Here is a 22851-nt window from a genome sequence, read left to right on the forward strand (position 1 = left end):
AGAACACTTAGAAGAAGAGAACTAGTTTATGTAACGGTGCGGCGAATTTATTCCACTTTGCCTAAGGAACGGTTGTAGTGCGCCCCCCATTGCCTAGGGAAAAGTCCCGGATGTAAACTCGGTGAAACTCATGTTGAGTGAAGTTACAATAATGTGCATCCAGTGTGGGCCAGATATATTGTTAGGATAACAGAGAAGAGATTTGCTGTCCACGTATTCACAGAAATAACTATTTTAAGGACGTTTTTATGTTTTATCCATGATAATTTCAGTAAACATATTATATCCCGCCGTCTTAGACACATTTAAAACACAACGTTCCAGTTCAAAATGCTATAAACAGAAATGTTTTAACAATTCATTTTTTAAAAGCATTTTATTTCAATCTAGTAGTATTGCATGTGATATACATAGGCCTATATTTTGGTTATTTCTTGTGATGTAGCTGGAGTCTTGTTCAAGTGCTCTTGATGCAGTGCTATGCATTAAATAATATGTTCGATATAAACCACTTTCATTGCACACTTCCTTTCAATCACGGTGCAATAGGTTCTTCTGTGATTTTGTTGTGTATAGTGTATTTTGTATAAAGAGAGATTGGTGAATACACACTATTTTTTACTTGCCACAATTATTTTTCTTTATTTGATGTCAGTAACTACCAGAAATGCGACCAGTTGTCTAGTGGCGTGAGTTATGAGGAGTGACCGGCAGGGGGAGACAGAGCGCTGTGTTTGTGAGCGATCAATCCTGCTCTCTCAGCACCGTTTTCTTTTCTAGGCCTTTGCCTCCTAAACTGGTCCACACTCTTCGTCATCAGCACCACTGAGTCATCGCAGTTCGCTTTGAATTATCACTCTGCACAAAAAGAACAGGAAGTACGAACCTCAACATTTTTACATCCATTTAATAATGAAATACAGAGCAGAAGAGTGACATCACTGTCGAGACGGTGCGAACATAACATGCTGAAGCAGTTGAAAGTAATATGGGAGATGAGAGCAGAGCATTTTACCAAAGAAAAATATCTTCTGTTGTGGTTGAAAATGTAAACAAAAAGCTGAAAATAATGGCAAACCAGCTACTGATGTTCTAATGAATGTAATTGTATCATTGCTTTCCATGTGTGTGTTTAATTACAGTCAGAGCTCTTCTCTGATGTTCCTCTGTTTCTTTTCCTAGCACTCTTTATTTGGAGGCAGGATGAGTTGAGGCTGGCTGTGTATTGATCTTATATAATCCACACATTTCCAGGAGTGAGGTCAGTGAAAGTAGTTTTTTACTATTCTGGGATATGCTATGCATACTGATTCATTGCCTTTACATTACATAGAGATGCATAAACGACACTTTCTTACCAAAGTGCTTATGTATCTGGGAATACACAATCTTTTCTTCCCTTATGTTGGGTATAGCTGGCTTCTCAAACCAGAAAAAATGTAGGGTGGGACTTGATTTTGTCCATTGGGAATTGATTGGATGGTTGTGGTTTGCTGCTGTGATCTCATGTGAGTGACAGGTTGTCCCGCCCTCGCACCATTAAACACATAATCAGAGAAGAGATGGCTGCAAACTTCCCTACTATATAGTAGGCGAAAAACAGTATGTGTCTACTCAGTCACTCAGTGTGTTTATGAGTACTGTGAATTCGGACATACTTTTGTCACATAGTTTTTCGCCTACTATATAGTAGGTAGGCTACGCATGTGATTTCGGACACAGCTGATGTCGTTGCAAGAGGGAGGGGTTATTATTTTGATTGAAAATTATGAGAGCACATGAATTAAAAAGAAATAAATAAATAATGATGTGCACCGATGAATCATTTATAATAAATACTGCAATACTCCATAAAAAAGAATTTTCAATTTTGATTTCATGGGGACTCACTCGACCCTTCTCGACCCTATACTATCCATTGCACAGCAGTGCACGAGGGCAGCCATCAGAATCCTCAGCAGCCTCTAGCTTTCTTATTTCATCTAACACAATGAAACATCAGCTGGCAGTCAGTGACTCATCCTCTTCAGCTCTTGTGTCATTAGACCTCATATTTCCTCTCTGGCTGATTGTGATTGGCTGTTGCGTCTGTGATCTTTGTGAAAGACATTGATAGAGTATAATATTGGATTTTACACTGCACCTCCAGACTAATCCGAGGTGACTGATCTAAACAAGACTCCATTTATCAGGAAGTCCCATGCTGCCAGAAACTGAGTCAGACATTCTTTTTGTCAACATGTGTTTACATAAACTAAAGAGCAAAGGAGGCTCTCAGTGTTAATGAAAGGACGCATGATAAGGTGCTTTGCATCTTATTCCCAAACAATGTATTTAAGACAGGCATTATACAGGTGACGAATATCAACGCAGACACCATAACAAACAACATACTAAAACCCCTTATCAATAAAGATCAGTCTTTCCAATAGCTGTTATAGTGCATCTATTTATAATCTGACTATATCAGTTTGTGTACTGTATTGTATAGAGTGTTTTGTATCACATTGTGCAGTATAATATACTCTACCGTTCAAAAGTTTAGGGTCAGTACGATTTTTTTAAACTTTTTAATACTTTTATTCAGCAAGGATGCATTAAATTAATAAAAAGTTACATTTTATACATGTTTATAATGTTACAAAAGATTTCTATTTCAAATAAACACTATTCTATTGAATTTTCTGTTCATCAAATAATCCTGAAAAAAATGTATAATGGTTTCCACAAACACATCAAGCAGCACAGTTTTGTTTAAAATGTGGTAATAATAAGAAAAGTTTCTTTCTGAAGAATCATGTGACACTGAAGACTGCAGTAATGATGCTGAAAATTCAGCTTTGACATCACAGTAATAAATTACATTTTAAAATATATTACTGTAGACAACAGTTATTTCAAATTATAATTTTTCACAATATTACAGTTTTAACTATATTTAAGTTTCTTAACATATTATTATTCAAATAATTCAAAATATTATTCATCAGATAAATCCAGTCTTAAAGTCTCAGACTTTTAAATGTTTGTGTACCCTATACAAATTTAATGTCACCGTCTGTTTGGCAATACATATTCTGTTCTATTCTGATATCTGACGTGACGTGGCATCATTTCCAGAGTCCAGACCTGAATGCTCTATCAGATCCTAAGCAAAAGGTGTATATACACACAGTATGCTGTTGTTGTCACGATTGGCTGTAATGAGCGCACAACGAAGGAAAGTCCAAAACAAAACACTTTATTAAAGAACAGACTAGGAACACACTGGAGATCACAGAAGTAATAGCATAGATGAACAACCAAATCAACATAGACGAGAACCAGCAAGGTATTGAATTGAACAGGGAGAAAATGACAAGCATAAAGAGACCCAGGTGATAAACTTAAGTAACCACAGAAACAAATGAGGACATAATCAGTAATTAGGGAAACTGAAACCAAACAGAGCGGGGAAACAGGAACAAAAGGAAACAGGACAGAATTTCAAAATAAAAGACAGAATAACATAATCTAACCATATCAGCTGTAGTACTACCAAAAAATCATGATCCTAACCTTTATCTCCATAGCGAAATCTCAGTTGGCCAGACAGTGAATTATCTTTCCAGAATCATTAAGATATTGGTGTCCGTGACTCCGTGAGCCTGGAGACTGTAGTGTAAACTGTGAGTTTTTTAGTGCTCATAAAGGGCTGTTGAGATAGTATTCTCACTTAGGCTTGGACCCAGAAACAGCATCACGACGTAATGAGCAGAAACATATTTTCCTCTAACTAGACTGCTGTAGTGAGAGAGATATGTGTGGTGTTAATTTGAGTGGCACAGAGTAAGCAAAGCTGCGTTCAGCTGCTGAGAGTGCTGTGATCTGACATCTATGCTGAAGATACTAGCTGTCCACAGTATCACTGCTGCCATAAAGGAGAACTCCGGTCAATTTTAACATTGAGCTCATTTTTTTGTAAATTTGGAGTGCTGTCAGTACAGAGAACAACGACAAAAATCGGTGTTGCCTACACCGTGTTATCCTCTTTTTAAAATTTGCACCCTGTTGACTTCAATGGGGCAAGTTTTAAACCTGCTTTTAGCCTCTTAACATCCTTGATGTGTCATTACAAGTGCACAGCCAATGTGAGTGATTCCTTCAGAGTGAACACGGTGAATCTGACTGCAGTAGATGTGAAAGATATGAATAAAAATTATGTTATTTCAGCCAGCGCTCATACCTGTATCTACATCCTGTTTTCGGTTGAAGTCCACAGTAGTCGATTGTCGAGTTCGGGCGCATGATCGTACGTACTAAACCTATGTGCGTGAACTCGACAATCGACTACTGTGGACTTCAACCGAAAACAGGATGTAAATACAGGTATGTGCGCTGGCTGAATAAACAAAATTTTTATTCATATCTTTCACATCTACTGCAGTCAGATTCACTCTGAAGGAATCACTCACATTGGCTGGGCACTTGTAATGACACATCAAGGATGTTAAGAGGCTAAAAGCAGGTTTAAAACTTGCCCCATTGAAGTCAACAGGGTGCAAATTTTAAAAAGAGGATAACACGGTGTAGGCAACACCGATTTTTGTCGTTGTTCTCTGTACTGACAGCACTCCAAATTTACAAAAAAATGAGCTCAATGTTAAAATTGACTGGAGTTCTCCTTTAAACCTCTCATCAGGATGACCACATCCTTCACTCTGAACTCCATTCACTGACCCAAACCCTCTGACCTTACTACACACACAGAGAAAAGGAGAGATAGAATTAGGAAAAGAGATGGTTTCCTTCCATCTTGCCTACCACATGGCCCTTTTTTGCATACTGTATGTTTCTGTCTCTTATATACCCTGTAATCACTGTCTGCCTGCTTGCTTGCTTTGTTTCTCTTTTTTTGTTACTCATTTTCTTTTTAGTTGAAGTATGGTTTGTAGTGTATTTTGTCATGATTGCAGGACAAGAACTAAAACTGTAACAAAAGTACAAAAAAAGAAAAACAATGAATGGTGATGAGCTACACTGTAAAATAATAAGGAAACAGCTTTTTGGAGTTGAATTCATCCACTTAATATTTCTAATTAAATGTATTCCTTAAACATAAAATGTAATGCAAGTTTGGTTAAGAATTCTGAATTTTGAATTCTTAGAAAATAATTTATTTAAATTGCCAATGATTGTGTGCTTCATCACGTTTTCTTTAAGAAACATACGAAGAGTTTAAAGTGCTTACTATTTAATAGAATAGAAACACTACAACAGTGAGGTAAATCTTTGGCTATATTTTCACCAAAAACATTTTTCACCAATTATTTACTTGATCTAAGAATCATATAAGGGAGTCTAACCTGTGGATTATTACACTAAAATAGAAACAGTTCTACAGAAACTCTGCTATGCCAATGCACGAATTAGCCTCCCACAGAACATTTTAAAACTGTAGCCGGCAGGATTCTTACCAATGCCAGCAATTCCCCAGAGATTTTCCACTGTGAATTGTGTGAATTTTAGGGCACAATTAAATTACTCATATTTCATCCTTAATGTTTGCAGCAGACTTAATGAATATAAATCCCAATAGCTAAAACTCTTTACAAGATGTATGTTTGAAATTCAAATGGGAAAGGCTGCTGTGAAGTGGTTTTTGGATAACAATCAGACACACACACACACACACACACACACACACACACACACACACACACACACACACACACACACACACACACACACACACACACACACACACAAAACCCAGAATATGAAATCATTCTAATTCTTCACATGGAAACTGACACATCGCTTGTGCATGTTTCTGCTAGAACAAATTGCTTCTAAACATTCAGTTATCAGTTCTTTCTTTCTTTCTTTCTTTCTTTCTTTCTTTCTTTCTTTCTTTCTTTCTTTCTTTCTTTCTTTCTTTCTTTCTTTCTTTGCATTTCTGGATGTTTTTCATTAATGCTTGCATGTGCATGTCTAGGTGTCTGTGTGTGTTTGTTGTTTACCACTTAACATTTTTTATGTATTCTGCATTAGATAAAAATGATCACTTTGTTCTATTTCTACTGTTCAAAAATATTTAATCTTTCCAGTCCAGTCCTTCGATTTCTGAATAAAATGACCATAATAAGAGCAGCGAGACAGTCCTGATGACTTGGGCAGACCTCAGGCATCCCTGAGGAATATGCTGTGAGGCCAGGGATCCCTCTTGAGGGAATCATTTCTGACTCATTTTACAGGGGTGACACATTGGGTCATGTCAGTGTGTGCTAATATACAACAAGGGCAACTGGTATAGATTGTGTGTGTAGATGTATGTGCATTTGTGTTAATGTTGTGGATTTAACAGGCACACTTTGTGAGTTATGTCCGTCTTGCTATCTGGGAGTAATCATGCACACCCTCACAAAAAATGGCACTGTAGCTTATACCGTCCTGAAAAGAAGAGGGAAAGTCTGAATCATAACATTGCAGAATAGTCAGGTACATCTGTGTGGTGTGTGAGTGTAAAGAGAGCTGATAGCTTTATTACTAGTCATCTCTCCATCTGTTCCTAAATGTTGCCCAGACTCGTGCTGAGTTCATCTACATTTGTTTGCAGCACACTGATGAAGAAACCAGATCAGACAAGACCAGACTTCAAATAAAAATCTCCAGACCTCACACACCATACGCAGAGGAGTTTGTCATAATAGATCATAGTGCTTCCTCAAAGCACATTGCAATGTTACACATGTAATCGAATGCTTCGGGGAGATTAAATAGCATTGTTAGCTGCTGAACATTGTGTGGACCGATTGGTGTGCAGGGAAAAGAGGTATAAAACTAAGATTGCGAAAGGCTATTGAGGTTGAAAGTAATTAAGGGCTTATGTAGTTTTGAATATATAATTAGAGATTTGAAGTTTGGATAATAACGGTATGTTGGCTTTGTCATGGCAACAAATTTAATTGTCTCAAGTAACTCTTTCAAAACACTTAATTATTATAATGATTTCAATTCTAATCAGTTTGTTTCAGTTAATTTGTGAGTGTGTACATGTTTACATAGACTCCATAGTTTTTTAAGCAGACGACCCGTGCGGAAGAGATTCACATATGATTTGATAACAGCTAAATACGGTTATATTACAGTAAAATGTCCAGTAAAACTAGACAGAAACCTAATTTAAGTTACCGAAATCCAGACACCACTTTCATCATGCTGTGAAATGAAGGAAAAAAACTATCACTGAACTAAAAGAGGAATGGAACACAATGCCTTGATTAAAAAGGGAGCCATAGCTTTATTATTTTAAGGATTATTCTCATGGTTTGGTGGACATTGTGGTTTGTGAATCACTTAGGAAAATGACAGAGCTCAGAGTGAAGTAGACTGTTTCTGGGTCAGTGTGCAGTGCTGCTTCAGTGGGGGTTTCAGCCTGCTCATACAGACCAGCCCCCCAGTCTTCTGCTATTATCCCACTCCCCCCAACACACACACACACACACCACATCAGAACCGTGTGGCCGTGTGCTCAGTTCTCCACCCTCAGAAGAGTGTATGGTAGTGCTGCTGTTGAACAGGACTGTGGGAGCAGAGAGTAGACACACCCTTCTCTCTTTCTTTCAGACAGGCAGACACACTGACCCCATGGATTGATATAAATATACCTCTTATTGCTGGCTGCTGCTGGGGTTGCTGCCTAAAGCGTCTCATTTTGGCTTCTGACCGAAATAACAAGTAAACCTCAGAGAGTAAAAGATACAGAGAGAGAGAGAGAGAGAGAAGGAGAGGGCATGTAAGGTGTGCATCTTAGACAATGAAGAATTTGGACAGAAGAGGGAATTCACTCCAGCGGAAAGCACACACACATAAGACTCTGAACATAACACACACTTTTTGTTCAAAAACTGAGGCTCACACTTTTCCATTTAGCTGTGTTCCGATTCACAGGGTCCCCACACACATAAACAGCTAAATGGAAAAGTGGAATAACTATGATTTTTTTTTATATATATATATATATATATATATATATTTAAAAAGTCTCTAATGCTCACCAGGGCAACATTTATTTGATCAAAAATAAAGTAAAACCAGTAATATTAATGTTAAATATTATTACAATTTAAAATAACTGTTTTCTAGTTTAATATATTTAAAAATTTAAATTATTCTTGTGGTGGCAAAGTATATGTATACCATTCATGTATACGTATAACAATAATTTACTATAATGCAATTATTATGTGTGTGTAATGTGTATATTTATTAAAAACAATATATTGTTTTACCTTTAACAAAATCAAAACTATGTTTTTAATACATACAAATATCTTAATTAAAATATATAAAACATAATTGTTAAATTATTTTAATATATTTTGTCATGTTTGTCACTTGATAACTTGTTTATAAGAGCAATTGGAATAAACCTAGTGTTTTTAAGGTATGATATTTCAATTCCAGAGGTCTGTTAGATGAGTCACTTGTCTCTTACCCCCCCCCCCCAGTGACAAAGTCACATTAGAATATTCCATGTTGTTTATGTGAGATTCATTGAGATCCGCTTCAGTTGGTGAGTGTGTTTATCAAACTGCACCTTTCTCACAGGCGTCATAGGAAAATGTCAGGATCACACGCATCCACACACAAATGAAAAGGTCATCCCCTCACAGCGCATTCTGTGACCTCTGAGTCTGATCTGGCTCTGTCCTGCTGATGATTACATTCACATTATCACACTGATCAAACACACATAAACACAGAACACAATAATTAAACTCACACAATGATATATGTGCTGAACACAAAACCACACTGTACACCGTGATTTAACATAATATTGGACAACTAGATATTATACACACTTTGTAGATCTTGCAAATATATGTGGTGACATTTTAGCAAACATGCTTTTTCTGTCAAATGCATTTCCCCCATTTTAATGAAATCAAAACTAGGGGTGGGACAAAATATCGATAGGGCAATATATCGTTGTCCTTCTCCGTGCGATACGAGAATTCGTACACTGGCATCAAATGTCGATATTTTAGTTAATAAAATAAGGTGGTCTAAATAGATTTCCCTGCTCCCAGCGTTGCTACTTCATGGCTCCTCGAGGTGGCGCTCAACACATGAATGAGGGAAACGTGAATGTAAATTAACTAGCATAAGAAAAAGAGTTTTTTAATGGGATGGCGGACAGCAGAGAAAGTAAAATAACAGATGCCCCAGCCACTTAAGTCCAAAGTCTGGACCCACTTAAGTGTTTTTTACCATTGATGGGACAAACAAAATCGACAAAGAGTATGCGATATCCGAGAACTGCCTTGTAAAAGTAAAGTGCATGGGTAATACCACAAAAATGCAAAGCCACTTGCAACGCCATAACCCTGATCTCATTGAAAATGTTTAATTTACTTAAAATGTTCAATTTAATTTACAGACTGAAAAACTTTTTGTGCTGTTTAGTTTGAACTTGAATAAAGAGAGAAAAACTGCACTTAACCTTTTCATGGGCATTTTCTTTTCATAGTTAGACAGATATCGTGATGTATCATAGGATTGTCTAGCAATATAATGATTATCGCAGAATTGCTGTATCGTGATATTATTGGTATCGTGAACCATGTATCGTATCGTATCGTGAGGTACCCTGTGATTCCCAGCCGTAATCAAAACACAACAAATGAGCGCAGGAATCTCGCTGTATTCTGTATGTTTTGCTGAATTATACACAAGCAAACACATGAACATGTACACCAAATTGTAAATCTGAAACATTATTCAGGACTGTTGATGATCCCACATTTGTCTGTCATCTGTTGATCCTATATGTCTCACTGTGCCGTGGATGAATTAGACCCGATAAGTGTTTCCACACTGTCACATCCATAGAAAGGCAGACAAGGCAGATGTAAACAAATAACAAGTTTATTGAAGTGCAGAGTGAGCGATGCAGGATAACTTGAGTGCGATGATAATAAAGCAGATATGGTGAACACTTAGCTGACTGTGAAACGTCATGACGTAAAAGTGCTGACGCACGGTCGGCTCCAGACGACCGGAAACTGCGACGACGGGGACGACCATGACCTCTGGGTGCAGGACGAGTGGGATGATCTTGATGAAACTGGGTTAATAAGGAGGGGTCAAGTATGTCATCACAGGCTACCCAGGAACGCTCTTCTGGGCCGTACCCCTCCCAGTCGACTAGGTACTCTAGTTGATTGCCCCGTCTTCGCGAGTTGATGATGGATTGGACTCTGTAGATGAGTTCTTCTTCCGCGACTTCAGGAGGAGGAGGTACGTCAGGTTCACCGGGTTCTGTGAGGGGAGGAGACAAGGGTTCAGAATAGGGTTTTAACAGTGAAACGTGAAAGGATGGAGAAATACGGTACTGTGCAGGTAGGTTGAGCCGGTTGGTGATGTCGTTGAGCTGCCTCTGGATGGTAAATAGACCTATGTAGTGGGGACTCAGCTTACGACAGGGCAGGCGAAGACGGATATCTCGGGTGGACAACCATACCTTTTGTCCAGGTTGGTATTGGGGTGTCTCTGGTCTTCTGGCGTTGGCTTGTGTGGTGTGTCTTCGCACTGCCTGTTGTAGATGGACGTGAGCTGAGTCCCACACCCTCTCGCTCTGCTCAAACCAGTGATTAACAGCTGGAACCTCTGTTGGTTCACCGGACCAGGGAAACAGGGGAGGCTGATATCCTAGGATGCATTGAAATGACGCGAGTCCAGTCAACCAGACTGGCGGAGAGAATTCTGGACATATTCCGCCCAGGGAAGGAATCGGTTCCAGCTGTTCTGGTTCTGGCGGCAGTATGACCTCAAGTACCTCCCGATCTCTTGGATCTTGTGCTCAGTCTGGCAGTTGATCTGAGGATGATAACCAGAGGACTGATGGAGACTCCAAGGAGCTTGAAAAAAGCTTTCCAGACACCGGAGATAAACTGAGGACCTCGGTCGGATACTCCTCAGGGAGACCAAAATGACGGAAGACGTTTTGGAAGAGTGCTTCGACTGCTTCGAAGGCTGTGGGTAATCCTCTGAGAGGGATTAGCTTGCAGGCTTTGGAGAATCTGTCGACAATGACAAAGATGCAGGTATTGGACTCTGAGGGTGGAAGGTCAGTCATAAAGTCAATTTCCAGATGGGACCATGGACAATGAGGGATGGGTAATGGAACCAGTTTGCCAGCGGGCAGTCGACAGGGAGTGTTGGTGATGGCACAGACTAAGCAACCCTTGAGATATCGGGAGATATCTTGGGCCATAGAGGGCCACCAGTAGCGTTGACTGAGGAGCGAGAGGGTTTGCTGGCTACCTAGGTATCCAGAGCCCGGAGAGGTGTGAGCTGAGTCCAGAAGGGGCAGACGGCAAGATGTAGGTACGTAGATGCACCCTTCTGGACCTCCCAGCGGAGCAGGTTCTGCTTGAGTAGCAATTCGAATGTCTTTATCTAAAGACCAGAGGATGGGACTGACGATCATGGCTGGAGGGAGGATGGTCTCAGGATTGGTAGGTTCTGGATCAGGTTGATGGAGACGTGAAAGAGCATCAGCTTTGGAATTCTTATATCCAGGTCGGTAGGTAACTAGGAAGTCGAACCTCGTGAAGAAGAGGGACCATCTGGCTTGGCGTGGATTGAGACGACGAGCTTCTCTGAGGTATTCTAGATTTCGATGATCAGTGATGACTTCAAACTTGTGTTTAGCTCCCTCCAGCCAATGTCTCCACTCCTCAGCTCTCTGTTGCTGATGTCATAGTTCTGCTCCGCCGGGGACAGCTTTTTAGAGTAGAAGGCACATAGATGGAGTAAAGGAGGGTTCCCCTGCCACTGTGAGAGCACCGCTTCCACCCCTGTGGAGGAAGCATCCACCTCCACGGTGAATGGCAATTCTGGATCTGGATGGGTGAGGATGGGAGCGGTGTCGAAGGTGTCCTTGAGAGTGGCAAAGGCGGTGGTGGCTTCTGGATTCCAGGACAGAGACTTGGGCCGGGTCTTGAGGAGTGAAGTCAGAGGAGAGCTGAGAAGACTGTAGTTATGGATGAATCTGCGGTAGAAATTTGCAAATCCAAGGAATCTCTGTAGTTCTTTGATGGTTGTTGGTTGAGGCCAGGTCCGGATTGTGTCCACCTTCCTCTGGTCCATCTGGATGCCTCGTTGGTCAATGATGTACCCGAGAAAGTGAACTGTAGAAGTGTGGAACTCACATTTCTCTAGCTTCAGATAGAGATGTTGTTCCCTGAGGCGCTGGAGAACCTGTTTCACGTGGTGCCGATGTTCAGTGAGGTTCTTGGAGAATATCAGGATATCGTCGATATAGACAATGACAAACTGATGGAGGAAGTCTCGGAGTATTTCGTTCATGTAACCTTGGAAGACTGAAGGAGCATTGGACAGACCATAGGGCATGACCGTGTATTCATAGTGCCCAGAGTGCGTCATGAAGGCCGTCTTCCATTCGTCACCCTTACGGATGCAAATTAAATTGTAGGCACTTCGTAGTTCTAGCTTGGAGAATATACAGGCACCACGTAGTTGTTCCAGGGCTGAGGGGACCAGAGGAAGGGGATAACTGTAGTTGATGGTCTGTGAATTGAGAGTTGAGAGTCGATGCAGGGCCGCAAGCCTCCTTCCTTCTTCGCCACAAAATAGAAACTGGAAGCGGCAGGGGACGTTGAAGGGCGGATGAAATCCTGGCGAAGTGCCTTCTTGATGTACTCTTCCATGGCCTTCTGCTCCGGGATGGACAGGGGATAGACTCGACCTTTGGGTAGAGTCGCCCCAGGTAGCAGGTCGATGGCACAGTCCCATGGCCGATGAGGTGGTAATTTGCCAACCACTTGCTGAACACATCCTGGAACGCCCGGTACTCTGGAGGAATCTCCATCTTCTTGTCAGACTCTGGACTCTCGATGGTAGTGGAATTGACGACGATAGACGAAGTGGTAGAACTGGAAAGAAAGGAAGGACGAGGAACCTTGATCACGGGGGTTAAACAGGTCTGATGACAGGAGGTACCCCACTGGAGAATCTCACCAGTAATCCAGATTATCCGAGGTTCGTGTTGGAGCATCCACGGGCGTCCCAGGATGATGTCCGCGGTGGATCCTTCCAACACCAAAAACGAGATCTCCTTGGAATGCAGGCAGCCGATGCGGAGCCTCATGGTGGGGGAGAAGTGACATATGCATCCACGATGATGCAAAGCGGGTTGGAATGATGAACAAGCAGAAAGTCGTTGGGAAACTCGGATCAATTTCTGGATGAAGTTCTCTAACCCCATGTTATCATCATGTATAACCATCAGTGAACGAATCTCAGGATCTAGACCTCGGCGATAGGCTGTGAGGAGAGCCACTTCATTCCATCCGCTTGCCACGGCGAGTGTGCAAAATTGCAGGGCATAGGATCCCACCGATCGTGTACCTTGTTGAAGGTTAAAGAGCTGATCATGGACGGTTAGAGAGGACGTGGTTTGACCGAAGACTTCCTTGAAATGCAGAAGAAATGCTGATAACGACTTGGTCACGGGAACTTCCGCTTGCCACAGCGCTTGAGCCCACTGAAGGGCTCGACCGGAGAGAAGTGAGATTACGAACACAATACGCGCTCGATCGGTGGTATACAGATGGGGTTGCATCTCGAAGTGTAGATTGAACTGAAGGATAAACCCGCTGCAATCCTCCACCTCGCCGCAGTATGTCGCTGGTCGGGCCATGGGACTGGCAGAGGCAGCAGGTGAAGAAGTGCTGGGTGGTGGAGGAAATGATTGACGAACTGCGTTCACCAACTCAACGAAGGGATCCGTGACATCCGTGCTCGTGCTCTACATTGTGATGGTCTGGTCTTCTGTCACATCCATAGAAAGGCAGACAAGGCAGATGTAAACAAATAACAAGTTTATTGAAGTGCAGAGTGAGCGATGCAGGATAACTTGAGTGCAATGATAATAAAGCAGATATGGTGAACACTTAGCTGACTGTGAAACAATGTCTTAGTAGAATACTGATGAACACAATGACGAAGGAACACAGGACGATGGACGATGGATGAAGGAAACCACAGGACAACAGGTAAGTATCTTCAGGTTGGTCTTCAGTTAAGGTGAGTCTGTAGCGTCGAGAGACGAGACCAGACACTGAGGTGCGGGAGACTGTGACTGAAGTAGTGAGTGCAATCATGACGTGCAGGTGCCGGTGATTAGAAATCAGGTGACTGTGATCTGGTGTAATGATCGGGTGGAGTGGGTGGGAGTGATGACGTAGATCAGTGGTTCTCAACTCCAGTCCTCGGGACCCGTTGCTCTGCACATTTTGTATGTCTCTCTTATCTGACACACTCAGTTCAGTTCATGGAGTCTCTCTTAACGAGCTGATGATCTGATTCAGGTGTGTTAAATAAGGGAGACATACAAAATGTGCAGAGCAGCGGGTCCCGAGGACTGGAGTTGAGAACCACTGACGTAGATGGCTCCGTGACACACACAGTCACAGTATAGGCACCAGTGGCAAACAGCTCAGTGTCACTCTAATGCACACTAAACATGGTTACACTAATTCTACCACCCTTAAACTATGTGCACAGCTCTTAAACTCAGCATTCATACAACCAATATGAAACAAACTTCATGGATTTGCAAGGATTTAATTTCTTAATAACAATTATCATTTATAATAACATTTTCTGAATTGCATTGAATTCTACTCTGCTTCGTTTCCAGAGGGCAAAACAAATCTTTTAACCCTGATAACTATTGCTGGGCAAAGAGGACATATTGAATGTTTATATAATGTATAAAACCTATTAAACGTAATATAGCAATCCTAGAATGTTGTACATGATGACATTATTTAGGACAATTTAACACATTTTACCCCACAGTTTCTCATTATTGAATGTTTTCTGCTATTGTCTTTCTCATTATATTTTTATGATGATTCTCATTACCATCCAACATTTTGGGGTTGCTAAGATTTTATGTTCACCAAGGCTGCAATTATTTGCTCAAAAACACTGTAAAAACAGAATGTTTTCAATTTATAAAGCTACACTTTTGTGAAAAAGAGTCAGGAGGCAAACAGAAGAGAGGGGTGTAAATGATGATAGCAGTTTTCTATGGCATCTATGTATGAATGTGATTATGTGCAAATATCTCCAGGCCCCTAACAGAAATCCAGAAAATCTCAGGTCACTGTGCAATACCCTGTGGGAATACATGTTTTGATGCACTAAAATTAAACTGTGTCTTGGTCGCAGGATAATGTTGTTTAAACGTTACAATATTCCAAGTATCTGGCTTAGGGCATGTAGAGAGCTGTCTCTATTACTCATTCTCTATGTCTCTCTCTTTTCTCTATGTACAATATTGTTTTCTTTTCTCACTCATCTTGTCACAGCACCCCCTACATGCAAATACACAAATGTTCATCCCTTTATGAAACGGCATTTGTAGCAGTTTCATATTGTTCTCAGATAAATAAGAGTGCTTGTCTAAAACGAGAACCTTCCAGAAAAATGTTTTACCCTAAAAAAAAGCTGTGGTGATGACTAACAGACTGACTCACTGTTATGCACACATTGCAACCCGGCTAAAAGATGCATAAATCAGAGGAGGCAGAACAGAGGAGTATGTAATTTCCCTCCACAGATTGATAGTCTATTTTTAAACAAGTGATGCAATGTTTAGCCCTACCATTTGACCATAACAGTATAATCAATTTCTTGCATTAGAAAAGTGGTTCTCAACTGATTTTGACCAAATGACCCAGTACAGTACCAAAATGGTTTATCATACAGAAATTAGCAAAAATGCAATTAAAAATAAACATTGAAATGTATTAAAATGTCCATGGACTGCATGGGTTAATAGCACAAACCTGTCAAGAAATATTTTTCATAACGTTACACATTATTTTGGATAATTTAGCACATTTTACCCCACAATTTCTCATTACTGTACAGTCTAATATTGTTGTATAGTATATTATTAAATATTAGTAAAGTTTTAAAATAATTATTTTGTATTATTACATATTTAAAATGTAATATATTAGCATATCAGCAGCCATTACTCAACAATTGTGTGGCTTAATATTTTTGTGGAAACCATGATACATTTTTGGGGACTTGCAGGACTCCGACTATGTCCAGCAAAATATATAATAGACATTTTTTGTCTAATGTTCAGTAGTTTGCCTCTGGTAAAACTGACAGGAAAAGAAGGACTAAACAGAACAAAAAAACAAAAACAGCAGAAGAATTAGAGAGCTCCCCATACCGAGGCGGCCATCCGTGTGCCGTCTTGATTCCTTTTTACACCCTGTTACATATTATGTGTTCATCTCCTGAGCACTTGTTGATGAGATCTTTTGTGAATACACAAAATTTCTCTTGTTCTCTGTCTTCTTTATTTCATCCACTTTTTCCTTCTGTCTCTGTAAATTTTTCTTCTCATTTCATGCTTGAATGTTCATTCATCAGTCCTGCTCTAGCTGTTGTCATAGTACCGCTGGCTCTTCTTACACTGGACTGCTTTGCAAACTACGTAAGTATGATACCAGCTAGCAGCTACGGTCACGACATCATGAGTCAGGTACGGTCAGTGTGTCACCTGTTTCCAGACGTCATGGAAACACTGATTATTACTGCAGCATATGTGAAATGTATGCTTGACATGAACAAAATATTTTCTTCTCCCCTTAATGTATTTTTGTTTCCTTTCCTCTGTCCGTATTTTACTCTGTTGCTCTTGTTACGGTGCAGTTGACTGCACTGCAGTTTCTCTGACCCTCTCAGTACAAACAGATCCCATGATCTTTAATGCAAGCGTGGTTGTCATGGATACAGTTGCTAGATAGACTGTCATGGATTTTGAACACTGCTCAGAATCACAGAACGGCACCTCAGAGGCAAGATCATACCAGTGCAGCTATTAACAGTGCACCTGTTAGGTCTCATTAACTTTGACGGAGTCCTGTGTAATGCAATGCTGCTTTTGCCAAAGGATTCAGCCTCCACATAATGACAGACTTCCACTGAATCAAAGCCAAAAAAACTAAAATAATTGTAAAATCATGTTGCCTTCATATGAAATGTTGGGCGAGATGTCAGAACATCAATACAGAAAACTATTGGGAGTGCTTTGCTTTTCTTAACGTCTGTAATGTTACTGTTTGAGCATGAAGTAGGTCTGAAAAGTTACAAAGCACAAAGTCCACTCCAAAGGGAGTTATTCTCTATATCAGTAATCACTTTTTCTAAACTTCCTTGAAATGCCTCGATTAAATCCTTAAATTCCCTTTTGAAGTGGAACTTTGACAATGTGTCATGGAATTGACGCTATGGGGGACGCTGGTAAAATACCAGCATGTGTACCAGCCTTAAGCATGTGTACCAACACACCAATTCTCATTGGCCAACGACTGTCCATGACGTCACAAGTCTGTGAGTATAAAAGGGCTCCTGAAATACACATCATCAGCTTTTTTTTGTCTTCAGGAGCTGTTTGTTTGTAGCGCATGTTTGAAGGCGAGACAATGGAAAGATCAAGCAACAAGTGCTTCAGAAAGTGTGTGCCTCTGTGTTCTTGTTATTTGACACCCAAATACAGCATGCATTTTTCCCTTACAACATCTATTTATGCGAATGTGAAGGAATTATGCGAGTGTGGATACATGAAGATTCCCCCTGTAGAAGAGCTATCTTTCGCAGGACAAGGCATCCTCACTGAAGTATCTAGTCTTGTTGTATAGACCGCTACAGACCACCTCTTGGTTGATTGGAAACGGTTGTGGGGAAGTTTAAAGAGGCAAAGGCGTTCAAGAAATATATCCCACGCCGATCCAAGTCTCTGCCTAAGACCTTCAACACTTTTGGTCCGTCAAAAGACAGCTGGAGACAGGGCCAGAAGGAGAGTGTGGCCAATAAAAAGCGGTCTGAAAGAGAAAGAAGTCAGAAGCACAGAGTTTGGACACCCCCTGCTCTGGAGGCACAAAAATAATTCAAGATAGAGCCTTGTTTTATCTTCCTTCAATCTTCAGACTCTGCTCAAGTAAAAAAAAACTAGACCTCCTTGTTAAATTCACAAGAGTTGTATAGGTTTTGTTTAAAAGAAATAGGGTTTTTAAAAAGGGCATATGCTTCCTTGGGGTTACAGTTGGTAGACAAGCGTTATTGGCAAACTGCAGCTCGCCTTTCTCTTATTGCCTCCATGTCTGAATAATGGTTCGGACATATCTCCCCTTTGGATGGCCCTGAGGGTTGATGAAAGGAATTTAATGAAATTAGGTGAGCAGTATAGTTCCCTCTATTTTTTACCTCCCTCCCTAATTATTGTTTGAGGGATATCACTCATCTTTGAAAAAATGGCGGGTTTCCGGTAGAGTGCCTTTACTCAAGGCGAGGTACGAGCTGCTCTCCCTAGTTACATTTTGTGCTTTAAGCAGAGCCTAATTTCCCCTGCGGCTGCCTTGGAGTTAGAGCCTAGGTGATGGGAGTTATTGGGCAAATTGGCATCATGTCCTGCTCTCATTTGCCACCCTTTATAAAGGGTTTAGGCTTCCCCTTGGAGAAGCAGCAATATCGAAGATTGCAGTCCGAAGGGCTAATTACTAAGGTTTTCTTTTAGCTCCTTGCATGCTTTGGTTGGTAAGCTGCTTACCCAACCATTAGTGTTGAGTCAGGGTGAACTGAAGTATGGTGGGTAATTTGTACTCACCTGTTTAGTTTTTCCTCCCTCCCCAACTATTGTTGGGCCTTGAAGTAGGGTTTTATGCTCCCCTTTGGTTTGGTGCTGTGAAAGATATCTCTAGTATGATACATGAATGGAGTCTTTCCATACTGGATCCTAGAGAGGTACCTTTGCTCAAGCATGGCATGAGCGTTCTCCCCTAATTGCTCTAGGGTATTTAAGTAAAGCTCCCCTGTGGTTTCCCTGGGATTTTTGTTTTCTGATGGCAAGAGTTTTGGCAATTACATCATGCCTCTCTCATGTTTTGCATCCATTCTGATGAAGTTATGGACTGCATTTTCCCCCTGGAAATAGTGGTAATATCAAATTGGTCATCGTTTATATAATCCTTTTGGTAGGCTACTCCCTAAGGGCTTTTGTCAAGGTGTTGACATAGCAGGGGACATTTTTCCTTAGAGCTTTTGGGACTTTATAAGGCTGATGCCTGTCCAGCAAGGGAGGGAGGAAAGTTGTAAAGGCTGGGACTTACCTTGTTATAGAACATGGATGCTTGGGTATCTTCTCTCGGTATTAAGAGATTTATGCATGGAATGGTGCCTCTATAAAGCCTAAATGAGTAATTTTGGATGCGGCCTTGGGGTTGACGTGCTCTGGCTCCACTTAAGTAATCCGTAGAGTCAATTTATGCTATGCCTATTATGTTTGTGTATTTTCACAGCTTAGAGAAGCAGACACCCCTTCAGCATGGCATAGTAGGTATTGGTCCCCCATAGCATAAACTTCATGACGCAGCTTCAAAGTTCCACTTCGAAATGGAATGTCTAGGTCAGGGGTGCCCAATCCTGCTCCTGGCGATCGACTGTCCTGCACAGTTCATCTCCAACCCTATTCAAACACACCTGCCTTTAATTTTCAAGTGATCCTGACATGCTCTGAAGACCTTAATTGGTTGCTTCAGGTGTGTTTGATTAGGGTTGGAGATGAACTGTGCAGGACAGTCGATCGCCAGGAGCAGGATTGGGCACCCCTGGTCTAGGTTATGTATGCAACCTGGTTCCCTGAGGAAGAGAACGAGACACTGCGTCTGATGACGTGTATTTCAGGCGGCCTTTTATACTCACAGGTGCTCCGCTTGTGACGTCATGGACTGTCGCCGGCCAATGACACCGACCTATGACACTTCAGACAACGGTGACCCTGATGGCATCCCCTATAGCGTCGACTCCATGACGAAGCATTTCAGGGAACCAGGTCCGGAACAGTACACATCACTATATTCCTCATTTATCAATTGACATTTAACAAAAAAAACAAGTCAAGTCACCTTTATTTATATAGTGCTTTTTACAATAGAGATTGTTTCAAAGCAGATTTACAGTGATAACAGGAAAATAATGCAACAAAGTTTGTTTCAGCTGTACAGCAGATCTAGAAGAAAATAGTGTCATAGTCCAGCTGAAGTAAGTTCAGGGGCCGGTTTCACAAAGATAGACTTTGACTATGGCTTAGATATATAGATAGTCAAACTTCAGATAGACATCTAAATCAGACCATTGCACAAAGCACTTAAGACTCTGACTATCTTAAGTAGGACTACACTGCAATGCATTCTGGGTAAATTAAGACACTTTTCAAAACAAAAAAACATGGCGGATCGAGTAAGCGCATTCAACTGCTCAGTGCAGTTTACCCCAGTGGAAAATATGTGTTTGTTGGAGGAGTATAACAGTTACAAGGACATTTTACTTGGGAAATTTAGCAGAGAATGTAGTAACAAGAAGAAATGTTTAAATTATGAGCCATTTTCCCTTTTCTTTTGGCTGTTTGTAATGTAACTGATTGTTACTGCTGGTTGCCAAGGTAACATAGAGTCTTAGACCTAAGTTAGCCTGGGGGTAAGGTGTCTAATTTTTTTGGTCTAAATTAAGTCAGTCTTTATTTTTGTGAAACAGTCTAACTCAGTGGTTCTCAACTCCAGTCCTTGGGACCCGCTGCTCTGCACATTTTGTATGTCTCCCTTATTTAACACACCTGAATCAGATCATCAGCTCGTTAAGAGAGACTCCATGAACTGAACTGAGTGTGTCAGATAAGAGAGACATACAAAATGTGCAGAGCAACGGGTCCCGAGGACTGGAGTTGAGAACCACTGGTCTAGGGCTGTCAAAATTGCTCAAAAATGACGTTCGAATATTCCCTCTAAAAAACACATGAATATTCGAACTATTCGAACATCTGGTTGCGCATTTTGTCAATGACGCGCATTACGTCAATAACAGGACAAATTAATACAAAGAGACATACAGTAACTACTTGTATAGGTAGTAAATTTAAGTTTAAACATATTTGACAATGTATTACCAACACAAAACCAAGTAAATAAACTAATGGCCAAGACCGCAGACCTCACTCTCGCTCACTCGCAGGCACTCTCTCTCTCTCTGTCTCGCGCTCACGCTCTCTCTGCGCATAACGGTTTAAATTAACAACAACAATAAGCACATGTTGAGTGCTGATCAAGAGTTTTGTGCAAGCAATTTAAGGTCGCGACTCTTGTCCCAAATATAGCAGGCTTTATTCAGTGATTGAAACAAATTTATTAACATTAATTGAAGTTTTACAGTATAGAACCGACATTGAACGCTCCGAGCGAGCTGTGCTGTGGTAAACATGGAACTTTTCTGTTTAACGTTAAATAAAATGAGGCACACAATTCCGAGAAATGTGACAAAGAAATTTTACCCTGAGGTTCATAAAAAATAAAGTGCTATTAAAAAAGAAAAAGCCTACTTACATTCTTGGTGCTTGTATTAAAAAAATGAAAAACTGACTGCAATTTACTCCATTGTCTTTTTTGTGCACTGTCAACTTTCAGCAGTGACGCTGTGCTAGACAGTGCGACTCGTGTGACCTGTCCCTCAGGCAGCGCGCGCGCCCACTCGCAAAGCAGACAGCCGCGCCTCTGCTTCCGCGGGCGTGTTTTTCCATATTCGAAATTCACATTCGAATATTAATTTTCACGTTCGAATTCCTGTTTTTTAAAACTATTCGAATATATATTCGAATTTAGAATATTCGTTGACAGCCCTACACTGGTCTAACTTGCATTCGACTAGTCCATGAGCAAATTTTAGACTTGTCTAACACTATAGACCAGTCTAAAATAGCTTTGTGAAACCGGCCCCAGTTCTGTCAGGGTTTAGGTAGATGAAAGTAGCGAGGACTCAAGTGCAGAACAATGGGTCTTTATTAAGTATAAAATTAAAACAAAAACAAACAAAAACTACCCCAAGGGGGATGACTTGACTTGACTTGACTTGACTTGGAACATAGAAGGGTATGCATACGACGACGAACTAGCACAGGACTGCAAACACAAGAAGTGACAGAACCCTGACAAGTGATGGTTCATTTTTGTTGTACAAAAGTTAATTTAGTTAATTTATCGATACAGCTGCTCTGGAGAAAACAGTGATGTCATCATCCAACTCAGTTCAGTTCTCATATAATGGTGTCAATGCCGCCAGATTAATAATATTGTTAAATATATTAAGTGTTCCCAACTAAGCAAGCCAAAACCCAAAGGCGACAGTGGCAAGGAACCAAAACTCCATCAGGTGACAGAATGCATGGAGAAAAAACCTTGGGAGAAACGAGGCTCAGTCGGGTGGCCAGTTCTCCTCTGGGCAACGAACGAACAGTGTATGATTATGATTCAGGCAGCATTTCAGGTCAGAAGTCAGATTGGATCAGAACATTTAGAATATTTATCTAAATATCTTATATAAGAAAGAAATATGTTTTATTTTCATATTTGTTCGTTTAATTAATTTCTTGAATGTTACAGTTAAATATACCTGTAGCTGAAAAAATAAAGCACTGTTTATTTCATTTGTATATTAAGTTGTGTATGCGTAATGTGTATCTTTGTTCTTATTTTTTAATAACAAAGAAAATAATGACAAAGATTTTTATCTTCGCCATTTTGTCCTAAACATCTGCCATTCTTCTTTTATTTTATATTTTGTTACCTAAGGCTTTGTTTTTAAAATAGGGACATTAGTTTGGCTGTTATGCTCAGTCACTTGTAAAATAGTAAAACCAACATGAAAAAGAATCGTGATAAAATAGTGATTTTCCTGAAAAAAATCGTGATATGATATTTT

The 22851-nt window shown here is 40.5% G+C and overlaps 1 protein-coding gene across 1 annotated transcript in view; it reads left to right on the forward strand.

Moving 5' to 3' along the window:
* Positions 1 to 748: 748 nt before the first annotated feature.
* Positions 749 to 22851, forward strand: part of creb3l1 (cAMP responsive element binding protein 3-like 1) — a gene marked incomplete at its 3' end in the record, with an annotated part of 67436 nt that continues 45333 nt past the window's right edge. The window contains exons 1-2 of the mRNA XM_079867907.1: positions 749 to 878; positions 1183 to 1261. The remainder of the gene's footprint in view (positions 879 to 1182; positions 1262 to 22851) is intronic.

The sequence above is a fragment of the Squalius cephalus genome (genome assembly GCF_949319135.1).
Source record: "Squalius cephalus genome assembly, chromosome: 3".
Classification (NCBI taxonomy): Eukaryota; Metazoa; Chordata; class Actinopteri; order Cypriniformes; family Leuciscidae; genus Squalius; species Squalius cephalus.